This window comes from Dendrobates tinctorius, unplaced genomic scaffold, assembly GCF_039654945.1.
Source record: "Dendrobates tinctorius isolate UK_male_01 unplaced genomic scaffold, ASM3965494v1 ptg000028l, whole genome shotgun sequence".
NCBI classification, from domain to species: domain Eukaryota; kingdom Metazoa; phylum Chordata; class Amphibia; order Anura; family Dendrobatidae; genus Dendrobates; species Dendrobates tinctorius.
The window spans coordinates 51417728-51443030 of NW_027361696.1; the positions used below are offsets into that span (position 1 = coordinate 51417728).

Genomic DNA, 25303 nt, shown 5'->3' on the forward strand with positions numbered 1-25303 from the left:
TCTGAGTCGCCAACGAGGTCGCTCGTCATTGTTATGGCATCAAACACAGCGATGCATGCGGGACACCAATGATCAAAAAATAGCCTAGGACATTCGAGCAAGATCAGCGATAGCCAGCGGGGGGGCTGGTCGCCGCTATGTGTCACACAGCGAGATTGCTGGTGAGGTTGCTGTTGCTTCAGAAAACCGGTGACGTTTCAGCAATCTCGCTAACGATCTCGCGATGTGTAACGGTACCCTAAGACTTGTGTGGGTGATTTTGATCTGTGACTCCAACCAAAAACAGGTATTCTGTTTTATTTGCATGGTTGGTCCAGAATTCACACATCTGAACAAGGGCTTACACCAGATTTCCCCCCCCCCCCCCCCCCCTTTTTTTTTTTTTTTTTTTTTTATATAAACTAGATCGATTGCCCATCCACATTTTCCTTAACCGCCATCTCCCAGTTACGTCACTGAGCTGACAAAGCTGATCAAGCTGAAATCGTCTACTGAGGAAGATCACACTGGGGAATATAAGAGGTACATGCCCTCCTTTACCTGGTGTGTCCGAGACTTCACTCTGACACTGGAGAAGAATGGAAAAGCAATAACAGAAGATGAATATCTGCTGTCTTCTCTGGAGCTCAAGAAAGGTAATAGTTTTGTAACCAACGTTACAAATTCTATTTTTCTTTCTCCTGTGGGAGAGGGGATGGGGAATGAATGACTTTTTGCATCTTGGTAACACACACTATATATATATATATATATATATATATATATATATATATATATATATATATATATATATATATATATTTATAATTTTTTTTTTTACTTCTAAATAATTTTTAGGTTCATTTACATTTGTGAATACTTTTTAGAATGTTTAGCAACTTTTTTGCTTACTTATTGACATCTAAGCTAAGAGCTCATTGCTAAGATGCACAACTTTATACAACTTTATTTTTCATTATTATTTCTAAATAAGCAGTGGATAAGCACTTTTTTATGGCTCCAGTTGGGTTAAAAAAAAAAAATTAACTCCCCTCCTGGACCGGGGCCATCTCCACTTTAGTCAATGATGAGGATGCATTGAAGCGTGCGTCGGGGTGAGCGCCACACTGTCAGTGGAACCTATTCTGATCCAGGTTACGAGTCATTCCCCCAGTTGGATATGTTCACACATCTATATATTTTACATGCCAAGCAATGATGGATTGTGATCATCTTATATAGGGCATGTGCCAATAGTATCTACACTCTTAATACTAATTACAGGCTCCAGGATATATCAAATCATTGATGGCATATTACTGACTTCCAATCCATCCCAGTTTTTGGCATCTTGCACAATTTTGATTGTATACATTTATTGGAGTAGTTGATATTATTTTTACACTGTTTTACATCATCTTTTCTCCTGGTAATTGTCCTGCAGCTATATTGATCTTAGAACCGTTTCCGGTTCTGTGGTCTGTATTTTAATGTGTGCCAACATCCCCCTATTTACTGCATGAGCCCCCACAGCCTCTCTATATATAGTAACGGGTCCATATACAGTATGAAATCCCACACAGCCCCCATGTATAGTATAAGCCCCCCATATCCTCTATTTACAGTATGAGGACCTCTCGTAATCCTCTATATATTGAGCCCTAGCTGCTAAATACATTATCAGCCCCCAATTTACAGTGTGAACCCCAATATGGCTTCCATATATAGCATGAGTCCCCACATAGCCTCTGTATACAGTGGGGGGAAATAAGCATTTGATCCCTTGCTAATTTTGTAAGTTTGCCTACTGACAAAGACGTGAACAGTCAATAATTTTATGGGTAGGTTAATTTTAACATTAAGAGATAGAATATCAAAAATAAAATCCAGAAAATCACATTGTATAAATTATATAAATTTATTTGCATTTTGCAGTGAGAAACAAGTATTTGATCCCCTACCAACCATTAAGAGTTCTGGCTCCTACAGACCAGTTAGACACTCCTTATCAACTCGTTACCTGCATTAAATACCTTTATAAAAGACACCTCCTGTCCACAGACTCAATCAGACTCTAACCTCTACAACATGGGCAAGACCAAAAAGTGTTATGAGGATGTCAGGGACAAGATCATAGATCTACACAAAGCTGGAATGGGCTACAAAACCATACGTAAGGTGCTGGTTGAGAAGGAGACAACTGTTGGTGCAATAGTAAGAAAATGGAAGAAATACAAAATGACTGTCAATCGGCATCAATCTTGGGCACCATGCAAATTCTCACATTGTGGGGTTTCCTTGATTATGAAGCTGAGAGATCAGCCTAAAACTACATGGGGTGAACTTGTTAATGATCTCAAGGCAGCTGGGACCACAGTCGCCAAGAAAACCAATGGTAACACATTATGCCGTAAAGGTTTAAAATCCTGCAGCCCCCACAAGGTCCCCTTGCTTAAGGCACATGTGCAGACCCATCTGAAGTTTGCCAATCAACACCTGATTATTCTGTGAGTGATTGGGAGAAGGTGCTGTGGTCAGATGAGACAAAAATTGAGCTAGCATTAACTCAATTCGCAGTGTTTGGAGGAAGAGAAATGCTGACTATGACCTAAAGAACACCATCCCCCACTGTCAAGCATGGAGGTGGAAACCTTATGTTTTGGGAGTGTTTCTCTAAGGGCACAGGACTACTTCACCACATCAATGGGAGAATGAATGGAGCCTTGTACCATTAAAATCCTGAGTGACAACCTCCTTCCCTCCGCCAGGACATTAAAAATGGGTCATGGCTGGGTCCTCCAGCAAGACAATGACCCAAAGCATACAGCTAAGGCAGCAACGGAGTGGCTCAAAAAGCACATTAAGGTCATGGAGTGGTCTAGCCAGTCCCCAGACTTTAATCCCATAGAAAACTTATACAGGGAGTTGAAGGTCCGAGTTGCCAAGTGACAGCATCCAAATCTTAATGATTAAGGCTATGTGCACACGTAGCGAAACTCTCACGGAAGTGAACCCGAGAACTCTGAAATTCCATTCCACGGGAAAATCGCATTTTAAATTCCAGCGATTTTCCTGCGGAAAAACTAGTGATTTGCAAGCGTAATTGGCTTGCAGAATGCTAGCGTTTTCCAAGCGATCTGGAGCATCGCTTGGAGAACTGATTGACAGGTTGGTCACACTCATCAAACATAGTGTTTTGTCCCGCGCAGCCTTCCCGCCTCTCTCCGCGCTCCCGGTCCCAGTAATCCTTTGCGCGAATGACCGTGAGACGTCGCGCTCCCGCAAGATCTGTCATCGCGGTCATTCTTGCAAAGGATTACTGGGACCGGGAGCGTGGAGAGAGGCAGGAAAGCTGCGCGGGACGCTGGAAGGTGAGAATAACAATATTTTTTGTTTTAATTGTATTTTTTACAGGGTTATGGTACCCACAGCCCAGAGGACAGTCTCCCCTCCTCCGGACCGTGGGTACATCCGTAAATGTTCTGTTTACTTTTCGCATGGGGTGCACAGCCACATGCGGAAAGTAAGCAGAACAATGCATTCCTATGGGTGCGGGATCGCCGCGATTCCGCTGAATTAATGAACATGCTGCGTTTTTTACCACAAAGCGATTCCGCCGCGGGAAAAAACGCAGCATTAGCACAGCATTGCGGAATCCCATAGGATTGCATGGGGTGCTTATTTTTTGCGGCAAAATCGCATGTTTAAAACCGCCACGAAAATGCGAAAAAACCGCGACGTGTGAACTCAGCCTTAGAGTGATCTGCAAAGAGGAGTGGACCAAAATTCCTCCTGACATGTGCGCAAAACTCATCAACTTCAAAAAGGTGTGATTGCCGTGCTTGCCAACAAAGGTTTGCTGCCAAGTAGTAAGTCTTGTTGGCCAGAGGGATCAAATACTTATTTCTCACTGAAAAATGCAAATTTATATAATTCACACAATGTGATTTTCTGGATTTTGTTTTTGATTATCTATCTCTCAATGTTAAAATTAACCTACCCTTAAAATTATTAACTATTAACTGTTCATGTCTTTGTCAGTGGGCAAACTTACAAAATCAGCAAGGGATCAAATACTTATTTCCCCCACTGTATAAGCCACCACATTGCCTCCAATATACAGTATGGGTCCCCACATAGCCTCCTGTGACATGCCTGGTGTCCAGTGTGTGGCTATCATAGGTCATTCTGGAAAAGCTGGTCTGCAGGCTTCACAGCTTATCTGGGTTGACCTAATGGATATTAACTACTCTAATTTATCTCTTCAAGGTACCGATGAAAAAACCAAAGCTTTTAATTTATCCCGTGACTGCATTCTGCACTTCTTCCACGAACACAAATGTTTTGTATTTGACCGGCCAGGATCAAAGAAACAACTTCAGATTTTAGAAGAATTGGAAGAAAGCGAATTGGAAGAAGAGTTTGTGGAACAAACTATAAGATTCTACAGTTACATGATACATCACAGTCATGTTAAATCCCTGGCTGGTGGAGCTGAAGTAACTGGGAGAAGTAAGCTACATAAATGTGGGCTATATTCCATACAACGTCATCTTATTGGATTGCGATAAACATTCAGTTTGATAATTGTTTTACATAAAGTTGTTTTGCCTCCAAAAATACGGTACTACAAACTGCCCCCCAAAAAGTGGTACCCTTCTGTCAATCTTGCAACTCGTGGCCTGTTAAATGTAATCCGTTTCTAAAAGCAAATATGCTGAAAAAAAATGCAGGATGAGGGGAGGCTGTCTTGTTTCTCAGCTCATGTTCTTCAGTCTATCAAATTGCATAAAAGGATAATGTGGGACAAAGCTGGAGCTGTTACACAAAGTGGTCTCACTTGGTGAGGTGGATCCTCCTTAAGTCAGGGTGAGCACATGTGCCAATGTCGTCTGTGCAACAGGCAGGTATAGAACATGGCAGAACAGCTAGCAGAGTTTCTGGAAGCCACGGGTGGACATGTAGAGAAAAACTTAGTCTCAAGCTGTCAGGGAAGCTGCAGGCAGACCTAAGAGGTGCTGGAAGCCGCAGGTGGGCCGGTAGCGGTAAACAAGTCTTAAAGAGCTCCTAGAAGTCACAAATAAGCATTTGATGTCTTCCACTGACAGGTAGCAAGGTTTCTAGAAACTCATGGACTGGAAACCAGACAGCCAGGAAACATCATGGTGACTGTGCACACTCAACTAAGAATTAATAGCAAGTCTTAATACTAATAGCCAGATGTGTCCTGGGAGGCCTTTATCTAGGCCCAGGAAAGGCAACACGTAGGAACATGCTGGGTAACTTGCAATTCCAAACGTGGAGGATGAGAAAATCTAATGGACCGGGGCTGGTGCTTCACTGGAGCTATGCATGGCAGGGAAAGGTAGACACAACTCCTAATCAGGTGACCGAATACTGATATAAAATGGCCCACTCACATAGTAAATGCAAGTTAGGTTATAAGAAGCTCCTAAATGCAGTAGACTGACTGGTATGTGCACTAAATGCTTGAGGGCAGCAAGACAATGTGTGTGGTTTTTTGTTTTTTTTCCCTTTTACCGATCTTGTGACAGGTCCGCAACGCTTTAAACGCCATTTTACCTTAAAGTTGACATGTAGATGAGATACTAATATATTCCTTGCTTTTATCTTGGATTTATTCTTTGGGTTTATTTATGGCTTTAGAGAAGCCATAAATAACCTAAAACAAGTCTGTGGAGCAAGGCCAGGTAGTCTGCTGTAAACCTTGAACTCATGTGAGCAAATGTTTTGTTGGCACATTCTGTAGAATACACAAATAGAGATGAACTACCAAAGAAGAAATGACACTATGCCATATAACACTAAATATGGGAATCTAATTTTTTTTCTGTGTCTTTCAGTGTTGGCCGTTCTCGCAGCTTCTTATGTGTCGGCAATTCAGAGTGGAACAGTACCATGCATAGAGAATGCAGTCCTGGCTCTGGCAGAGATAGAAAATATTGGAGCTATACAGGACGCAGTGTCCAAATATCAATGTGAGATGGACAAATATGTCCTGAAGTTCCCTACGGAAACACAACAAGAGTTCCTGAACATACACATGGAATGTGAGAAGGAGGCCATTGCAATCTTCATGGGACGTTCCCTCAATGACAAAGATCAAAAATACCAAAAGAAGCTCAAGGTCAGTCATAAATGACTCTCCTGAAATTCCAGGCTCCAATATTGAAAACTGGTGGCTGCAATGATCATGAAAACCAGTTCTTCCTTGATTTCTAAATTTACAGATATCAATAAAAGTTGTAAATAAAATAGAATATTAATAAGTGTCAGATGCATAGCCAGGGAGGATCACGCTGAACCCACCACTGTGATCACTTTGACAGAGATGACACCGGCGGGATCAAACAGATCTCACCGCTGCCATAACTTGTCAAGGGATCTACCTCCAATTGTCAGGACAACTATGCAATTGGCTGCCGAGTGATGGACGAGGCTGTGGCTGCTTCCTCTCCTAGGCCAGTTATTGGTGAACTCGCAGTGAGGGCATGTTATATACACCTCCGATTATAACGCATGGGATATATGTTAATACCCAGGTTGGTCACTGTCAGCTCCACAATGGCAAACTACTCGTTGCCACCACCAATCATTTATATAGTCCGATTGGAAACCCATTACAGGTAATGTATTGCTTCAGGGGTGCGGTTTACAGATCAAGAGGAGCAAAAATATTCATATTTTAATCCAGAAAGATGGTCAGCGTTTCTAAAAATATACAAAGACTAGCTGAAGAGCCTGGCATTGTACGGGCATAGGAACGAACTACGATTAGTTATAACAAATTATAATGATATAGATGAGAGATATATATATATATATATATATATATATATATATAATATATATATATATATAGATAGATGGATATACTGTAGAGAGAGATATGTATAGCCTGCCCACTCCGCATAGCCACATTCACTATAATATCCCACATCATCCGGTCAGCCAGAGTTACCTGACTACAACCCCTAATATCCCACATCATCCAGTAAGAGACACCAGACTGCTACCCTGAATATCCCACATCATCCTGTCAGCCAGAGCTACCGGACTACTACACCTAATATCCCACATCAGCCTGTCAGCCTGGGGTCAGAACCAGAGCGCTGAGTGGAACGGTCCTAGCTTCCATACCCGGGGATCCCTTTAAGAGAGACCTGGCATCAGAGCCAGAGCGCTGAGTGGATTTGCCCTGACTTCGATACCGGAGATCCCTTTAGGAGGGAAGATGTGCCTATGGGAAGGAGGATGTGTGATGGGTATATCGGCACGGGAGGGGGAGATAGGTTTGTCATGTGCTCTCTGCTCATTCTGGGGGGATAGACTATGGCTGGGAGCTTATGTTCCCGGGGATGCTTGATTTCTCCCACCAGGTCAGTGTCTGCTGAGGTGTTGTGGAGTGGGAAAACTGTTGCTCATAGCAACCAATCACAGCTCAGCTTCTTTTAAACAGCTCTGGTGAAATGAAAGATGCTTAGTGATTGGGTGGGGCTAAGTGGAGTGGGCGTGGCTGTCATACATACATACATACATACATACATACATACATACATACATACATACATACATACATACATACATACATACATACATACATACATTGCAAAATGGGAACAAAACAATACAATATATAGTTGCATAAAATTAAAAGGGTAATGAAAACCTTGCTAAACCTGGTCACAGATTGGAGCTTAGCGGAGGGAAGCACTCTTGTTTTAGGGGGGGAAAAAAGCACATTCGCGCACAGTGGTGCATTTAGCTAGGCTTTCTGGCATCCAGGGCAAGAACTCAGTTCAGCGCCCCCCAAAAGTATATATGCGATTTGCACACTTAGTCATGTACCGACAAGCTGCTCTTCCTAATGCTCTCAATGTTCAGTAAAAAATTGAGAGAAGCAGGGAGAGAAGATCGTTGTAACAGGACCATAAGTATGAAAGTCGCACATGAGTAAAGTGTCCATGTGATGACTACTGGATCCTGCAGAGCTGAATCCTGACATTGCAGGCTTCTTAATTCTCACAACTAATGCACAGCACACTTTGGACAGTCATGTCAGCACAAGCATGTGATTTGTATACTTCTGGCCACATTCCGACTAGACGTGCTTGATCTTGCTCCGTTAATTTTCATTGAGTGAGGCCACACATGTCTAGTCAGCAAGTGACCATGTATGTAAATCACTGGCACGTGAGAATCCTGTCAGCGCGCAGTACATCCAGGTACCTTTTCTTCATCTTGTCCAGACCCCATGATGAGTTTCTCATCTACAGCTCATCTGTGCAGACTTCCATCTTCTCCGGTCTTCTGCAGCAAATCTCCACATGATGCCCTTAAAGACACCAGTGTCAGTGTCTTCCTTTTAAAGATAAAAGAAACCACAAAAGCGCGCCCATAGAGCCTTACCAGTGCAGATATAATGAATATAAATTAAATAGTGCAGGGTACTCACCCTCAATAGTTGTGTAAAGCCACAACTACTGTATGCGCTTAGTCACATGCAAAGAAGCTGCAGCAGGATGGTGTAGACAGACAGCGTCTGCTTCCATTACTCAAAGAGGAGATACCAAGAGGGGGAAAAAAACACCAGATTCCCACGCGGCTATATTTCAACCATCAAATAGAGGAAATCCAGTAGATTGTAGAAATTGGTTCCAATATCGGTACTTTATGGTACATACAGAGACAACGCGTTGTGAGGTCCATTCAGTGACCTCTAGGTCGAATGTACAGAAAATGATTTTCTGTACATTTGACCTGAAGAAGAGTGCACTGAATGGACCTCGAAACGCTGTCTCTGTATTTAACATAAATAAAGCACTGATATTGGAACCAATTTCTACAATCTACTGGATTTCCTCTATTTGATGGTTGAAATATAGCCGCGTGAGAATCTGGTGGCTTTTTTTTTTTTTCCTTCTTGGGATCTCCTCTTTGAGTAGTGTCTTCCTTTTGGAAGTTCATTGAGCAGCACGGTGGTTTGCTGGTAAAAGGGGAAAAAAAAATCTCTTTTGCCTGAGCAAGTGTGAACGAGCTGAGTGTGACCGGAGTGTAAGTGCATCCTGTGGTAAGTGTGTGACTTGAGATTCAGTGACTTTGGATTCAGGGAGTTTCCAAGGAAGGTATTACTGAATTACGATTATATTTTATTTATTTTTACTTATCTTTTCTGTCTGGTGCAATCCCCATTAGGATGTGCTCCACTATTGCCAATGCCATCCAGTGTACGTCTTGCCGCACGTATGAAATCCTTGAACAGCCGTTCGAGGGTGTATACTGCTGTGAGAAGTGAGCACATTGTGCATTTGGAAGCCCAGATACTGGATCTAAATGTGCAGCTGGCAACACTGAGATCCATAGACAATATGGAAAGGAGTCTCCTGCTCACTGAGCAGATGCTCAATGGAATAGATGGGGGGGGGGGGGGGGGGGATGCTAGGTTGGAGCTGCAAGACAGTGAAGCAGCTAGCTGGGTGACAGTTAGAAGGTGGGGTAGAGGGAAGACTGCCAGGGAGGCTAGACCTGATCTGGTACACCCCAAGAAACTTGCTAAGTTGGCAGATGAGGGGAGTGTCAGTGCAGGGGTAGCACTGCTGCAGCAAGGCATGTCCTCTGAAATCCGGTGAAGTGTCTGCTCCAGTAAGGGGGGAAATAGGAGAGCAGGGCAGACTAGACAGGTGCTGGTAGTGGGGGACTCAATTATTAGGGGAACAGGGCAATCTGTCACAAAGACAGGGTTCGTCGAATGGTGTGCTGCCTTCCTGGTGCTCAAGTCCGACACATCACTGGGTTGACAGATTACTGGGAGGGGCTGGTAAGGACCCAGTGGCCATGGTGCACATTGGCACAAATGACAGAGGTAGGTGGAAGGTCCTTAAAGATGATTTCAGGGAATTGGGCTGCAAGCTTAAAGCAAGGACCTCTCCAAGGTGGTATTTTCGGAAATACTTCCTGTACCATGCCAGAGAGGCAACGGGAGATTAGGGAGGTTAATAAGTGGCTCAGGAATTGGTGTAGGAAGGAGGGGTTTGGGTTCCTGGAGAACTGGGCCGACTTCTCAGTTGGCTACAGGTTCTAAGCTAGGGACAGGCTGCACCTCAATGGGGAGGGTGCAGCTGTGCTAGGGGAGAAAATGGCTAGTAGGTTGGAGAAGTGTTTAAACTAGGGACTGGGGGGAGGGTATTCCTTTTATAGGAGGGGAAGACAGTGCAGATAGAGACCAGGGCACAAATAATGAAATTGGGGGTGGCATAGGGGGTAGGGTTAGAACAGTTAATAATTTAAGAAATAATAGAGGTACAGAGAGATACATAACATGCACATATACTAATGCCAGAAGCCTCGCCAACAAAATGGAGGAATTAGAATTAATTTTGTTGGAACATAATTATGACATGGTGGGGATATCTGAGACATGGCTGGACTAGGACCATGACTGGGCTGTTAATTTACAGGGCTATAGTCTGTTCAGAAATGACCATACAAATAAGCGAGGGGGAGGCGTGTCTTTATATGTAAAATCATCCTTAAAACCCATCCTGCATGATATATATGAATCCAATGAAAATGTAGAGTCCCTGTGGGTGGAGATAAGGGGAGGGGGTAAAAATACCGAATTTTTCGGACCATAAGACGCACTTTTTTTTTCCCAAAAAAATTTTGGGGGAAATTGGCGGGCACGTCTTATGGTCGCAATATACTAACTTACGATCATGGCTGGTGCCGGTGCAGCGGGGCTCTGTGGCGTGGTGACGGGCTGTGCTCCGGTGCAGGGGCAGCGACTTTGTGCTCCGTGGGGGGCTCCGCCGGCATTTCCTCAAAGCCTGGAGGCCCCCGCAAATCCGTTGCTGGCTGCCGCCATGTTGCGGTGGCCTACGGGAACATGAACGCCGGGAAGATGGCCGCCGGTCCGAGGACTGAGCATACTCAGGTTCAGATCTCGTCACGAGATCTCGGGACGAGATCTCGTTGCCGAGATTTGAATCTCGTCTCCCGAGATCTCAGGACGAGATCTGAACCTGTGCATGTGCCGTCCCCGGACTGGCGGCCATCTTCCTGGCGTCCATTTTCCCGGAGGCCACCGCAACATGGCAGCAGCCAGCAACGGATTTGCGGGGGGCCTCCGGGCTTTGAAGAAATGCCGGCGGAGCCGCTGCTCCAGCATCGGAGACGCTGCCCCTGCATCGGAGCACAGCCCACCGCCACCACCACAGTGCTCACCAGCCCCAGCACAGCCCAACTGCCCCAGCACAGAGCCGCCGCCACCGCACCAGCCTGGACCACTGAATGACCCCTGTGACCACTCCTCCACCTGTGCCGGATCGCTTCCCTGGTAAGCTGAATTCGGACTGTAAGACGGACCCCCATTTGACAATTTTTTTTCTCTATTTTCCTTCTGAAAATTTGGGGTGCGTCTTATGGTCCGGTGCGCCTTGTAGTGTGAAAAATATGGTAAATTACTGATAGGGGTTTGTTATAAGTCTCCAAAAATAATGGAAGCAATGGAGAATATCCTCATAAAGCAAATAGATGAAGCGGTGACTCAAGGAGAAGTCATTATTATGGGGAACTTCAACTACCCTGAAATACATTGGGGAACCGAAACCTGCAGTTCCAGCAAAGGTAATAGGTTTTTGACAACTATGAGAGACAATTACCTTTCACAACTGGTTTAGGACCCAACAAGAGGGGGGGGCACTGCTAGACCTAAAATTAACCAACAGGCCAGACTGCATATCAAATATAAGGGTTGGGGGTCACTTGGGTAATAGTGATCACAAGATAATAATTTTTCATGTATCCTTTAATAAGATGTGTAGTAGAGGGGTTACAAGGACACTAAACTTCAGGAAAGCAAATTTCCAACGGATGAGAGATGATCTTGGTGCAATTAACTGGGACGATATCCTGAGACATAAATACACAAAGAAAATGGGAGACGTTTATTAGCATCCTGAATAGGACCTGTGCACAATATATACCGTATGGGAATAAACATGCTAGAAATGGGAGGAAACCACTATGGCTAAATAGAGCTGTAAGGGGTGCAATAAGAGATAAAAATAAAGCATTTAGAGAACTAAATCAAGTAGGTAGTGATGAGGCATTAACTAAATACAGAAAATTAAATTCTGTAAAAAGCAAATCAAGGCAGCAAAGATTGAAACAGAGACTCACTGCCAGAGAAAGTAAAAATAATCCCAAAATATTCTTTAACTACATAAATAGTAAGAAACTAAAAAATGATAGTGTTGGCCTCCTTAAAAATAGTCTAGGTGAAATGGTGGATGAGGAAAAAGCCAATATGCTAAATGACTTTTTTTCAACAGTACTTACACAAGAAAATCCCATGACTGATAACATGATCATTGATAACACAAATTATCCATTAAATGTCACCTGCTTTACCCAGCAGGAAGTACGGCGGCGTCTAAAAATCACTAAAATTGACAAATCCCCGGGCCCGGATTGGATACACCCCCGAGTACTGCAGGAATTAAGTACAGTCATAGACTATTAATTTTAAAGATTTCATAACAGGGTCTGTACCACAGGACTGGCGTATGGCAAATGTGGTGCCAATATTCAAAAAGGGGACAAACTGAACTTGGAAATTATAGGCCAGTAAGCTTAAACTCAACTGTGGGTAAAATCCTGGAGGGTTTTCTAAGAGATACTATATTGGAGTATCTGAAGACGAATAACCTCATGGCCTAATATCAAGGTGGGTTTACAGGGACCGTTCCTGTCAGACTAATCTGATAAGGTTTTATGAAGAGGTACGTTCCGGACTGGACCAAGGGAAAGCAGTGGACGTGGTGTACATGGACTTTTCAAAAGCTTTCGACACGGTGCCACACAAAAGGTTGATACATAAAATGACAACAATGGGGATAGAGGAAAATATGTGTAAGTGGGTTAAGAGCTGGGTCACGGTTAGCAGTGGGGGTACCACAGGGGTCAGTATTGGGCCCGTTTCTTTTTAAGATTTATGACCTTGTAGGGGGGCATAGAGTACAATTTCAATATTTACAGATGACACTAAACTCTGCAGGGTAATCAATACAGAGGAGGACAATTTTATATTACGGGAGGATTTACGTAAACTAGAAGCTTGGGCTGAGAAATGGCAAATGAGCTTTAATTGGGATAATGTAAGGTCACACACTTGGGTAGAACAAACAAGATGTATAATTATGTGCTTAACTGTAGAACACTGGGCAAAACTGTCACTGAAAGACCTGGGTATATGTGTGGACGACAAACTCACATTTAGTGGCCAGTGTCGGGCAAAATATGGCCCCACTCTGCCCTCTTATAGTACATGCCCTTCACACTGAACTCTCATTTCCATACTGGGACCCCTTTTCAGGCTCAGTCTCTATACTGTACCCTTTCATCACACTCCCCCCTCCATGGTATACTATCCTCTCCTGGCTGTACCCTTACACTGTCCCCTCCATGTTATGCCCCACTACTGTCTCTTCTGTGCCCACTCACTTTTCTCCCCTCATACTGTCGCCTCACACTATTCCACTATCTCCTTTCACATCCCCCCGCGTTCACCATACTGTCCCCTCATATGTTTACTCCCTCACTCTCTATACTCCTGCTTACATGTACCCCTGACTCCCCATACTGTGTCTGTACACATTCCATCACCATCACTCCCCATACTGTGTCCACATACATTTTTCCCATCGCTACTCGTACTGTGTTCACATACATTCCCCAGTTTGCTCCCCATACTGTCTGCACTCATCCCCCACTCACCATACTGTTTCCTCATATATGCTCTCCATTCCCCCATACTGTTTCCTTGTCCATGCCCCCATACGGTTTCCTCATACGCGTCCTGTATCTTCCCCTTTGCTCCTCATTTTGTGTCCTCAAATCCCCCCACATATTAAATCCTTCACCCTACTGCAAATCTCCTCCCACATGTTAAATTCCCCCATCCCCACTCCAAATCCCCCCACACACAATAAATCGCCCCCCCCCCCATGCACATAATCTTTGGTGTCTTCAGCTCCAGTGGAGCACTAGTTGCCACCAATGTGTGCCTCTGCAGGGAGGGTGAGTGACGTCAGCAGCATGATCACATGATCTCATCACGCTGCTTGCGTCGCTCTGACCCAGTAGTCAGAGCTTCAGTTGTACTCCCGTCTTACAGATGGATGTACAATTGTTTCCTGAGTCAGCGCACTACAGCTTCTCTGAGCCGGCTATCAGCTTGACAGCTTAAACAGAATGGCCGACTCATAGTCCGGGTTTGGCAGAATGCATTCTCCTGGGAAGACACTGCGGACTGCCGCATTAGGCGGCTCGACTACGCCCCCCTGCCGGCTGTGCCCGGGGCACATGCCCCGGCTGCCCCCCCTAGATACTCCTCTACTTGCGCAGTAAATGGTTTCCCAGAATGACCAACCCAAACCCAGTTTTTGCTTTATTAGCTTTAAGTTAAGCCCACACACCTTCCCTTGATTAACTCAATTTGGAGCTGATTGTGGGATGTTCTCAACCCTTTTAAAATTTTGAGATCTCCCGCTTACAGGATATCTTCTCTCCTGAAGGTCTTAGGTGTTGGAAATGAATGTCATATTTTTTTTTTTTTTTGATTTTACCTTTACATAAATTGTGAACCAGGCCATATTTGGTCTATCAGATCGTTAAGTTGAAGGTGCTCTAATGGCCCTACAGGGATGTTCCATCCTTGTGTGTAAGGATATATTTCATACACTGACTCCTTCTTTCATACACTGACTCCTTCTTGACAGATATCCGAGAAAAGGATCAGATAGTTGGCATTTCAAAGTCCAGTCTTCAAAAGAAATGAGCTACTATCCAAGGTAACTGGCTGTGGCTCTATATTCTTACATCTTTTAACCCCTTAACGACCGCCGATACGCCTTTTAACGGCGGTAATTAAGGGTACTTAAAACACAGCGCCGTGAATTTTATCATAGTGATCAAAATAAAAAAAATAGTAAATAACCCCCCCATTTATCACCCCCTTAGTTAGGCAAACATAATGAAAATATTTTTTTCACTTTTCCATAAGGGTTGGGGTTAGAATTAGGGTTGGAATTGGGGTTAGGGCGAATTAGGATTAGGGATTATGGTTGGGATTAGGGTTAGGATTTCTCCTGTTGCCCTTAGTAAAATAAAAGAGGGCTAAAAAATCATTTTTGAGGAAAAATGATTTTTTTTTTTTATTTTCACGGGTCTGCGTTATAAACTTCTGTGAAGCACTTGAGGGTTCAAAGTGCTCAACACACATCTAGATAAGCTCCTTGAGGGGTCTAGTTTCCAAAATGGGGTCACTTGTGGGGGGGGTTTCCACTGTTTAGGTACATCAGGGGCTCTGCAAACGCAACATGACGCCCGCAGACCATTCGTTCAAAGTCTGCATTCCAAAATGGCACTCCTTCCCTTCCAAGCTGTCCCATGCACCCAAACAGTGGTTTACCCCCACATATGGGGTATCAGCGTACTCGAGACAAATTGCACAAAAACTTTTGTGGTCCAATTTCTCCTGTTAGCCTTGTGAAAATAAAAATAGAGGGCTAAAAAAATCATTTTTGAGTAAAAAAAAAATTATTTTTAATTTTCACGGCTCTACGTTATAAACTTCTGTGAAGCACTTGAAGGTTTAAAGTGCTCACCACACATCGAGATAAGTTCTTTAAGGGGTCTAGTTTCCAAAATGGGGTCACATGTTGGGGGTTTCCACTGTTTAGGAACATCAGGGGCTCTCCAAACGCAGCATGGCATCCGATCTCAATTCCAGCCAATTCTACGTTGAAAAAGTCAAACGGCGCTCCTTCCCTTGCGAGCTCTGCCGTGCGCTGAAAAATTGGTTTACCCCCACATATGGGGTATTGACGTATTCAGGAGAAATTGCACCACAAATTTTGTGGTTCATTTTCTCTTTTAACACTTTTGAAAAAAAATTGGTTCTGAAGTAAGTTTTTTGCAAGAAAAATAAGTTAAATGTTAATTTTTTCCTTCCATATTGCTTTAGTTCCTGTGAAGCATGTAAAGGGTTAATAAACTTCTTGAATGTGGTTTTGAGCACCTTGAGGGGTTAGTTTTTAGAACGGTGTTACTTTTAGGTATTTTCTGTCATATACACTCCTCAAAATGACTTTAAATATGATGTGGTCCCTAAAAAAAAAAAAAAAAAAAAAAGTTTTGTAAAAATGAGAAATTGCTGGTCAACTTTTAACCCTTATAACGTCCTAAAGAAAAAAAAAAAAATTTGCATCCAAAATTGTGCTGATGTAAAGTAGACATGTGGGAAATGTTATTTATTAAGAAATTTGTGCGACACATCTCTGATTTAAGGACATAAAAATTTAAAGTTTTAAAATTGCAAAATTTTTGCCATATTTCCGTGTGGTTTTTTTTTTTCATAAATAAACAAAAGACTTATCGAAGAAATTTTACCACTAACATGAAGTACAATATGTCATGAAAAAACAATCTCAGAATCAGAGGGATCCATTAAAGCCTTCCAGAGTTAAAACCTCATAAAGTGACAGTGGTCAGAATTGTAAAAATTGGCCTGGTCATTAAGCTGCAAACTGGCTCTGTCACTAAGGGGTTAAAAATACTGTCAAAATGAGCTCTAATGTGTATGGTGGAGTTGGCACGATAATGGTGTGCCGAATGAACAGTTCTCATGTACATGGCCATCTTTGCTATCTATACATCACTTTTTAAAATTCCCAAATACAACGGAAGCAAAAGTAGTATTTTTTTTTTTTTTCTAAACCAGGGATTAATCAATGATGAAATGAGTGAATATTCTACGAAGAATGAAAAGGCATCAAGAGATTATTGCCGTAACCTTCTCCAGGAGCTCAGTGCCACTATGGAGAATGGCCTGTTGGCAGGGATATATCTTGTACCTGGAGGACACAAGCTGTATTTAATAGAGAAGCTTAAGGTTATAGAAGCCTATAACACACAACCAGGAAAAGGTATAAAGGTGAGGTTCTTAAAGTGGGTTAAGACCCCTGATAGGAATACCCGTTTAATTTCAATTTTACACCCTTCGTTAAAAAAAAAATTGGTATAGCTCATCATGTCAGCTGACCTTAGCCACCATGTAATCAATTTCACCTTTCACAACCATAGTCTCTTGAAGTGATACAGAAGTACATCACTGAGAAGAAAGACACCGAAGCTGCCATCATTAAAGCAGATGAGACCCTGACTGAGAAGGAGAGACAGCTAGCAGGTGAGACATGAGCAGTCAGTGACAGCTGCGTATGTCATGGACATTGACCCAATATTTGATCAACTGATGTTTCTGGAACCAAATACTGTGCAAAATATGATATTCGGTGACTGTACCTGCAACATTTTGATAATGTCCGTGTGCTGCAATGCAGAGATCTGCTGCGCGACAGTTACTTAGAGCACTGTTTCAGGTCCCTGGTAAGACCAAAATTAAGGTCACACTTGAAAATAAGACCTTAAGGTCCTTCTTTCTTAGGACTGGTGGGCTTCCTGGTATTGTGATCTATGTATTTCGTAATGCTAATTGGTAATTGCTCACTTGTTACTTTTCCTGTTTCAGAGGAACGTGCTCAAGCTGAAAACGCGGTTAGAGAAAAACAAATTATAGAGCAAAACATCAGAAATCTGCAACAATGTAAGGAAGATCAGACGAGAAGTTTTGAGCAGCATAAGGCAATGCTCATGGAAAAGATGGAACAAGAAAGATGATGGTCCAGCAAAATGAATTGGTCATAGCTCGGAAGCTCAAGGTAGGGTGTTGTAAAGCTCAGCTGGATTTCCCAAAACTGTCCTTTTGGTGCATGTGATTCACAAAATGGGAATATTTTTGTATCTCTGGTGGCTGATTAATCTAAAATGACACTCAGAATACAGTATGGTGGCTTCTTATGATGCGTTCACCAAAAATCTCAGCGCTGAGTTTGAACTTCCACGAGAGGTCACGTTCTTTGTTTTAAAATACAAAGTCCAACAATGTCTGCGAGACTCCTGGAAAATGGTGAGGGCTCTCTTGTAAAAGTAGGGAGGCTCTCATGTAAAAGTAGGGTATTTGTGTGTAAAATGTTGATTGAGATAATGAAGTAAAGCTTTTAATCACTCCAATGTAGTTGTGATTTATTTGTGAGTCTTTCTAAATCTTTGATAATTCTGTTCCTTTTTGTTTTATCCATTTTAGGAGCAAGAAATGATGATGAATTTGCAAAATCAAGTGTCAGACCTGCAAAAAGAAATAAAAACATTGCGGGAAGAGAACTCAAAAAGTGGATGTAATGTAATGTAAAGTTTTGAATAAAATCCCTTAGTTAAAGTTTAAAATATTAACGTTCTCTTCTCTAGAACCAAGTAGACCTATAATTTTCAGAACTTCGGCAATGAAAAACTGGTCCCCCATCCTGCTAAAAAAGAGTCTTGAATGTTTGATACTGTTCCCTCTAAAACAAGGATTGGTGGATGTGCATTTTCTGTGCTATAAAATAACAGAATAAATAAAAACATTTTGATGTACCAATACTATAAAAGATTTGCTGGATTGTGTTTTGAAGTCTCCCAGGATCCTGGATGGTTCCCCCTTCTTTGTAGTGTCGCCTGCATGTAAACAATATCCTTGCCCTGTGCATGAATGGAACGCCTAAGGAATATAGTGATGTTTGCCAAAATTCTAGTTGATGGTTAGAAATGGCCAGATTGATTTGTGGTAGTCTGGTTAATCGGCCAGGTCCGTTATTCCTGGCTGCTGGATGAAAGGCTCACAAATCTGTTACTCTCTGGGATCCTTAATAATCTTTATTTAATAATCTTTATTTTTATATAGCGCTAACATACAGTTTGCACACATTTTCATCACTGTCCCTGATGGGGCTCACAATCTAAATTCCCTATCAGTATGTCTTTAGAGTGTGGGAGGAAACCCACACAAACACGGGGAGAACATACAAACTCCTTGCAGATGTTGTCCTTGGTGGGATCCTTGATGAAGCTGTCAATTATCCGGGACTTGCGCAACGTCATCATTGTGGCAGGACATACAGATGAAGTCACACAGGCCCTGGTTAATCAAAAGCTGTGCTGGAAATCCCACAAGTTAAGAGATTTGCGAGCCTCTCATTTGAATGCTTCAGTACCAGTCACTGCCTGTAAATAAACTAATGTGCTGTTTGTGAAAATTAAAAAATGCAAAATTCAAGAAATAACTGCTGATTCTTCAGTGAAACAAAGTGTGAACAACACAATCTTTCTTATGGCATTACAAAATTATTCAACTGATATGTTTTAGATACTATATAAAATTTGTATGATTGCTATGTTTATATTCGATATACGATATGTATGGCAGGAGGGTTACGTTTCTTTACTTGTCCGAACATTCTGACGTTCATTTTTTATTTTGACCCAAGAAGAACACTGAACACTAAGTATAATAATAATAATAAATTCTATTTCTATAGCGCCGACATATTCCGCAGCACTTTACATTTCAGAGGGGATTTGTACAGACAATAGACATTACAGCATAACAATAATCACATACAGTAGATTATAACAAATACCAAGAGGAATGAGGGCCCTGCTCGCAAGCTTACAGTCTATGAGGAAAGAGGTAGACACGAAAGGTGGGTGGTAACAGTTGCCCTGATTGTATGGACCAGCCATAATGTTAAGTGTGTGACAGTACAGACAGAGGGCTAATGGATGCATAAAGCATGTGGGAACATGATGCGGGAAATCTGGTTGTGGTAAAACTTTTGGCTGTGCCACACAGGGATAGATTAGGTTAATGTGTTGAGGCGATAGGCCAGTCTGAATAAATGCGTTTTCAGGGCACGCTTAAAATTGTGGGGATTGGGGACTAATCGTATTGACCTGGGAAGTGCATTCCAAAGAATTGGCGCGGCACGTGTAAAGTCTTGGAGACGGGTATCTCTGAGATCCTGTTTCTCCTAGGTTATATGGGTCCAACTGGCTCTACTCTAGGAACTGGACCATACAATAATTATCAATAAAAGATGATTGCAAAACAGAAGGAAGGTGAGACAATGTCCCTTTTCTTTCTGTTTCAACTCTGGTGGGACCTTGATCAATCATATGTCCACTGTATCTGCAAAGGAACATTAAAGGGAACATTTCATGTTCAAACAGTGGTATTTAATAGCAGCTACATGGTTAATCTGCAGGGAAATGGCATTAAAGTATTAGGCTGCCACACTGGAACAGTAGCCACAGAAAAAACTAACATTGCCCAAAAAAGATGGGAACACATACTCTCAAAGGCAGCAAAGGATGTTTGCATAAATAGGGGGGTCACATTGGACCCCATGGCTGTTCCCCGTCACTGCTGATTACTAGTTATGCCCAAACAGAAAGTAATGCTGCCCCAGGACAACTCATTTTTGATGGACATGTCAGAGATTAGCTGAAGTATTTAATTACTTTTTCCTTCTCTAGGATGGACCAGAGGGGGAATGGCTGATTTTTCAACAAAATTAAATGGTTTATCTGCAGAAGTTAAGTTCATAATAACATATTCCAGGAGAAAAATTCAATTTTTGGATATGTTGGTTTAGTGTAAGAACAATAGTTTACAGATGGATATATATATCTCAAACAGATGGACAAATATTTTCCGCACCAAAATTGTCTTCCAAAAAAATGTGATGAAGTCATTACGTTGGAGCCAGCTCCTGGAGAGTAGACCAATATTTGGAACAAATGTGTACTAAGCTTGTGAAAAAATGGCTGCCTTATCAAGGGGGTAGGCTGGTTTCACATTTGCGTTTTTTAGCGCTGGAAAAAACCGCATATGTGCGCATGCGTTTTTTCCCCTATATTTAACATGGGTGCGCATACCTGCGCGCTGGTAAGCGCATGTATGCGATTTTCATGCGCTGCGTTTTTTTGGGGTGTGCGTTGGTATTTTCCAGACGCAGCATGTTGCATTTTTTGGCCCTTGAAAAAATCGCATGCTCACGTATGCGCACGTTTTGCGCTAAAAATGGCCATTATAGCCTATGGATGCGCATACGTGCGCACTGGCATGCGCAGGTATGCGTTTTTTTAGCGCTGCGTTTTTTTGGTGGTGTCCACTTGTTGTCCTAGTTATAATCTTCTAAAGTCAAAAAAAAAAAGTCTATATAAAGGAGGTGCCTGCCAAAACTCTGCCACTACTACACTGACAGATTGAAGAGCAGACAGTCAACCAAGAACCCATTATATCAGCGAAGAATGTGAGTATATTACATTATATGCCTGTCCTTTTAAATTATGTATGTACTAATGATTTTTATTATTTTTACATGCAGTATGTCTTCAGAATCAGAGTATTCCCCATCGCGGCAGGAATTGGCGCAAGCAGACCGTGAGGTGATTATTTTCGTGCATCTGGTAAGTATATCTGCTGCTTCTCCAAATCTCTTACGTTTTTTTCAACTTTTTTAAGACATCGTCATCATCATCTTCTGCGGACGGGACTAGTGAGGGCGAAGAGCAGGAGCAGCGAAGCCAAGTCCCGGTGGTGATACGGAATGTAAGTATCAAATGATTTGTAATGTTCTTTATTTTTTATCTTCTATTTTTACTCTTTTTTATGTTTCTTTTTTTGTAACTTTTTATTCAATTTAAATTTGATTATTCTAATGAACGTGTTTTGTCTAGGTTCCACAACGGGATGAAGACGTCTACCTGGATAATGAGCAGCTCATCAGCCTGGTCCAGGAGCGTTCGCCGTTGTGGGACAGCCGTGACCGGCTGCACAAGGACATTGTGGTGACCCGGCGGCTATGGAATGAGGTGGCCGCAGCGTTGATGGATGGCTGGGACAGCGCCACAGCATCCTCCAAAAAGGCGTTTAGTGAGTATTTCCCTGCTCTGTATTGTGCCTCAGTGACTGTTGTCCTTGACGGCACTGTTGGGTTTCGTGCTAGGCGTATTCTAGCAGGAAACCCAACAGTGTCATCGGGGTCTACAGTGACTGCTTTGAGTATTGTATTGCTACATTGTGCCGCAGTGACTGTTGTCCTTGACGGCACTGTTGGGTTTCGTGCTAGGCGTATTCTAGCAGGAAACCCAACAGTGTCATCGGGGTCTACAGTGACTGCTTTGAGTATTGTATTGCTACATTGTGCCGCAGTGACTGTTGTCCTTGACGGCACTATTGGGTTTCGTGCTAGGTGTATTCTAGCAGGAAACCCAACAGTGTCATCGGGGTCTACAGTGACTGCTTTGAGTATTGTATTGCTACATTGTGCCGCAGTGACTGTTGTCCTTGACGGCACTGTTTTTTTTTTTATCAACAGTGGACAAAGTCCGAACACGTTGGCGTTCGATCAAGGACCGCTTCAACAGTGATGTTCGTGCTGAGGGCCAGGTTCGCAGTGGATGTGCGTCAAGGACCAGAACTAGATACCGTCACTATAACGCGTTGCAGTTCCTAAGACCGGTCCTTGCCACGAGATCGTAAGTATTATAAATTTTGGGTTTTTATTTTTATTAATCTGTGTTTTTCTAATCCACAGCTGATGCTTCTTGTAAAGGCATGGTAGTAATGATTTTCCTTTCTTCAACAGCACCTGGAGCAGCACCCTGCAACCTGGCCCTGGAGCGGTCCTTCCTCGGACGTCCTCTGACCCGTCCCAGCCATCCGACAGCCAGGAAGCACCTTGCAGGTCAACCACACACACTGCTGGTGACCAGGGAGCTGGGCCATCAGGTGTTCCCCTGTCCCAGGTCTCTGCCACTGGTTATGCGTGCACTACCCGCCAGCGGCAGAGGGCCTTGGACAGGAATGTCTTGCCCGAGTTTATGCATTTGAGCGAGACATTTAATTCCAGCCTCAAGTCACTGTCCGACAGAGTTGAAAGCGGTTTTGTACTCATGGAACGTGGTTTTAACCACTTTGAACACCGCTTCAATTCTGTAGAACAGCGCCTTGACCGTCTGGAGGCCGACCTCAACAGACCAGCACACCATTTTTTTAGTAAGATTGAAAAGGGCATGGCGGAACACCTTAGTCCTGATCAACAGCTGAATGTGCTGCAGGCCTGCAACAATGCTTTCTTGCAGGCTATGCAGCATAATCGGTACGGTCAGCAGTCAGTGGTGTCCTTTCCACCTGTGCCACCATTGACTCGCTTCACCTCACTACCGACTTGTGCTGCATACCACTGCACGGACACCTCTATTCAAAGCCAGGACACCCACCGTTACACCACCACAAGTCTGAGTGCAGCTGGTCACTTCACCGACACCACCATGGCAAGCGCTGCTCCTGTCTGGAGCACCACTGCCACTCCCATGCATGCGTGGAGCTCAGCCACCACTAGGCAAACATGGAACAGCCCTGCCGCTACAACAACGTGTAGTAGCCCTGCCACCACCACTCTGCAAACCTGGACCATCACTGCCGCCACCAGTCCTCCTGCAAGGACGAGCACTGACAATGAAGAGCAGCAGCAGCAGCCACCTCAGCAGCAGCAGCAGCCACCTCAGCAGCAGCAGCAGCCACCGCAGCAGCAGCAGCAGCCACCGCAGCAGCAGCAGCAGCCACCTCAGCAGCAGCTGCAACCACCTCAGCAGCAGCTGCAGCCACCTCAGCAGCAGCTGCAGCCACCTCAGCAGCAGCTGCAACCACCTCAGCAGCAGCTGCAACCACCTCAGCAGCAGCTGCAACCACCTCAGCAGCAGCTGCAACCACCTCAGCAGCAGCAGCCACCTCAGCAGCAGCCGCCGCCACCTCAGCAGCAGCAGCAGCCACACCTGCAGACGGGGGACCTACACTCAATATTTGCCCCTACTTCAAGGCGAAATCCATCAAGGCGGGCATTGGGCCAAAGTCGGTCCAGGCACACAAGCCTACGGCGACATGCCATTACAACTAATGTACCTGAACAGATTTCCTCTCCTCCAAGTGTTCCTAGTTTGATTCCCTTAACTGGACTACCTTCCCCCACAAGTTTTGTTGCCCCTTCCCCTCAAACACCGTCTTCAACAGCAAGTGTTGCATATTCCCTGCACACCCCCAAATTGAAACCATCTGCCCCCAAACGCCGGAAAAAATAATTTTTTGGTTTATTTTTGTGATAAAAAATAAATTTACATTTGTGGTTCACCATTACTAAGTTTCATTAATGTTGTTTGCGCCGCTCACACACACTGATGGGTAAATACATGTTAAAAACCAACCCAAGGCCTAGTATAGTCATAAGTGAAATAACACGGACTAGTATAGTCATACCAAGGCCTAGTGTAATAACTCGAGTTTTACCAACTTGGATCTGGTTTCATGAAAAACAAACTGTTGAAACTTGTCTTAAAAATAAGTTTCTTTCTAGTTTCACCAGTTTGTTTTTTGTGAAAAAAGATGCTAGTTGTTAAAAATCGAGTTATTACAGTAGGCCTTGGTATGACTATACTAGGCCGTGGTATTTCACATATGACTATACTAGTAGGCCCAAGGCCTACTATACTCATATTTGAAATACCACGGCCTAGTATAGTCATTCAAAGGCCTAGTGTACTAACTTGTAAGTTGGAATGGAGCAGATTACATTCATCCACTCAATGCTGACTTGTATTCCCCATGGACTTTCATTGGGGTTGGGTTTTGAGGGTTGTGTTTTGAGAAAATCACATACTTTGTTTTCAACTAGTTGCACAATTTTCTCTTGAAAAAAAATGGTTTCCTGATTCATGGCCTGCAGCTTTGCTCGTTCCAATATATTTCACGCAGACTAGCAATGCTGCATTTTAACTCATATGTGTATTTACCTGCCCAGGTGTGTGAACATCAAAAAATTCAGTTATACATGGGAAGTTTTTTATTAAATTGGAGTTTCAAAAATATAGTGCACTCAGTAATGGTATCAAATAAGGTTTTTTATTACCATAAACAAACAAAAACATTACACCATTTCATCTTGCCAGTGCACCCGTCCTACATCAGAAATAAAGTAGGCCGCAAATTGGTCCCTCATTTGGCCAACTTCAATGGATGACCTGAGAGTGTGCTGAGTGAATTCAGGCAATGGGTTAGGAGCATCATCGTCCAGTTCAAAGGTCGGGTGCTCTTTAGCCATCACAAAGTTATGTAGAACCACACAGGCCTTCACCACCTCATCGACTGTTTCAAGTTTAAGATTAATGGCCGTGCCCAGAATTCGCCATCTGGAAACAAGAATCCCAAAAGCACACTCGACAGTTCTTCTGGCCCTGGTCAGCCTGTAATTAAATATTTTTTTGGTGTGGTCCAAGTCCCGGCTGGAGTAGGGTTTCAGTAAGTTTC

At 43.3% G+C, this 25303-nt stretch overlaps 1 pseudogene; it reads left to right on the forward strand.

Moving 5' to 3' along the window:
• The window catches only part of LOC141085379 (guanylate-binding protein 7-like), a 49241-nt pseudogene extending 30693 nt beyond the window's left edge, over window positions 1–18548 (forward strand).
• The last annotated feature ends 6755 nt before the right edge of the window (window positions 18549–25303 follow it).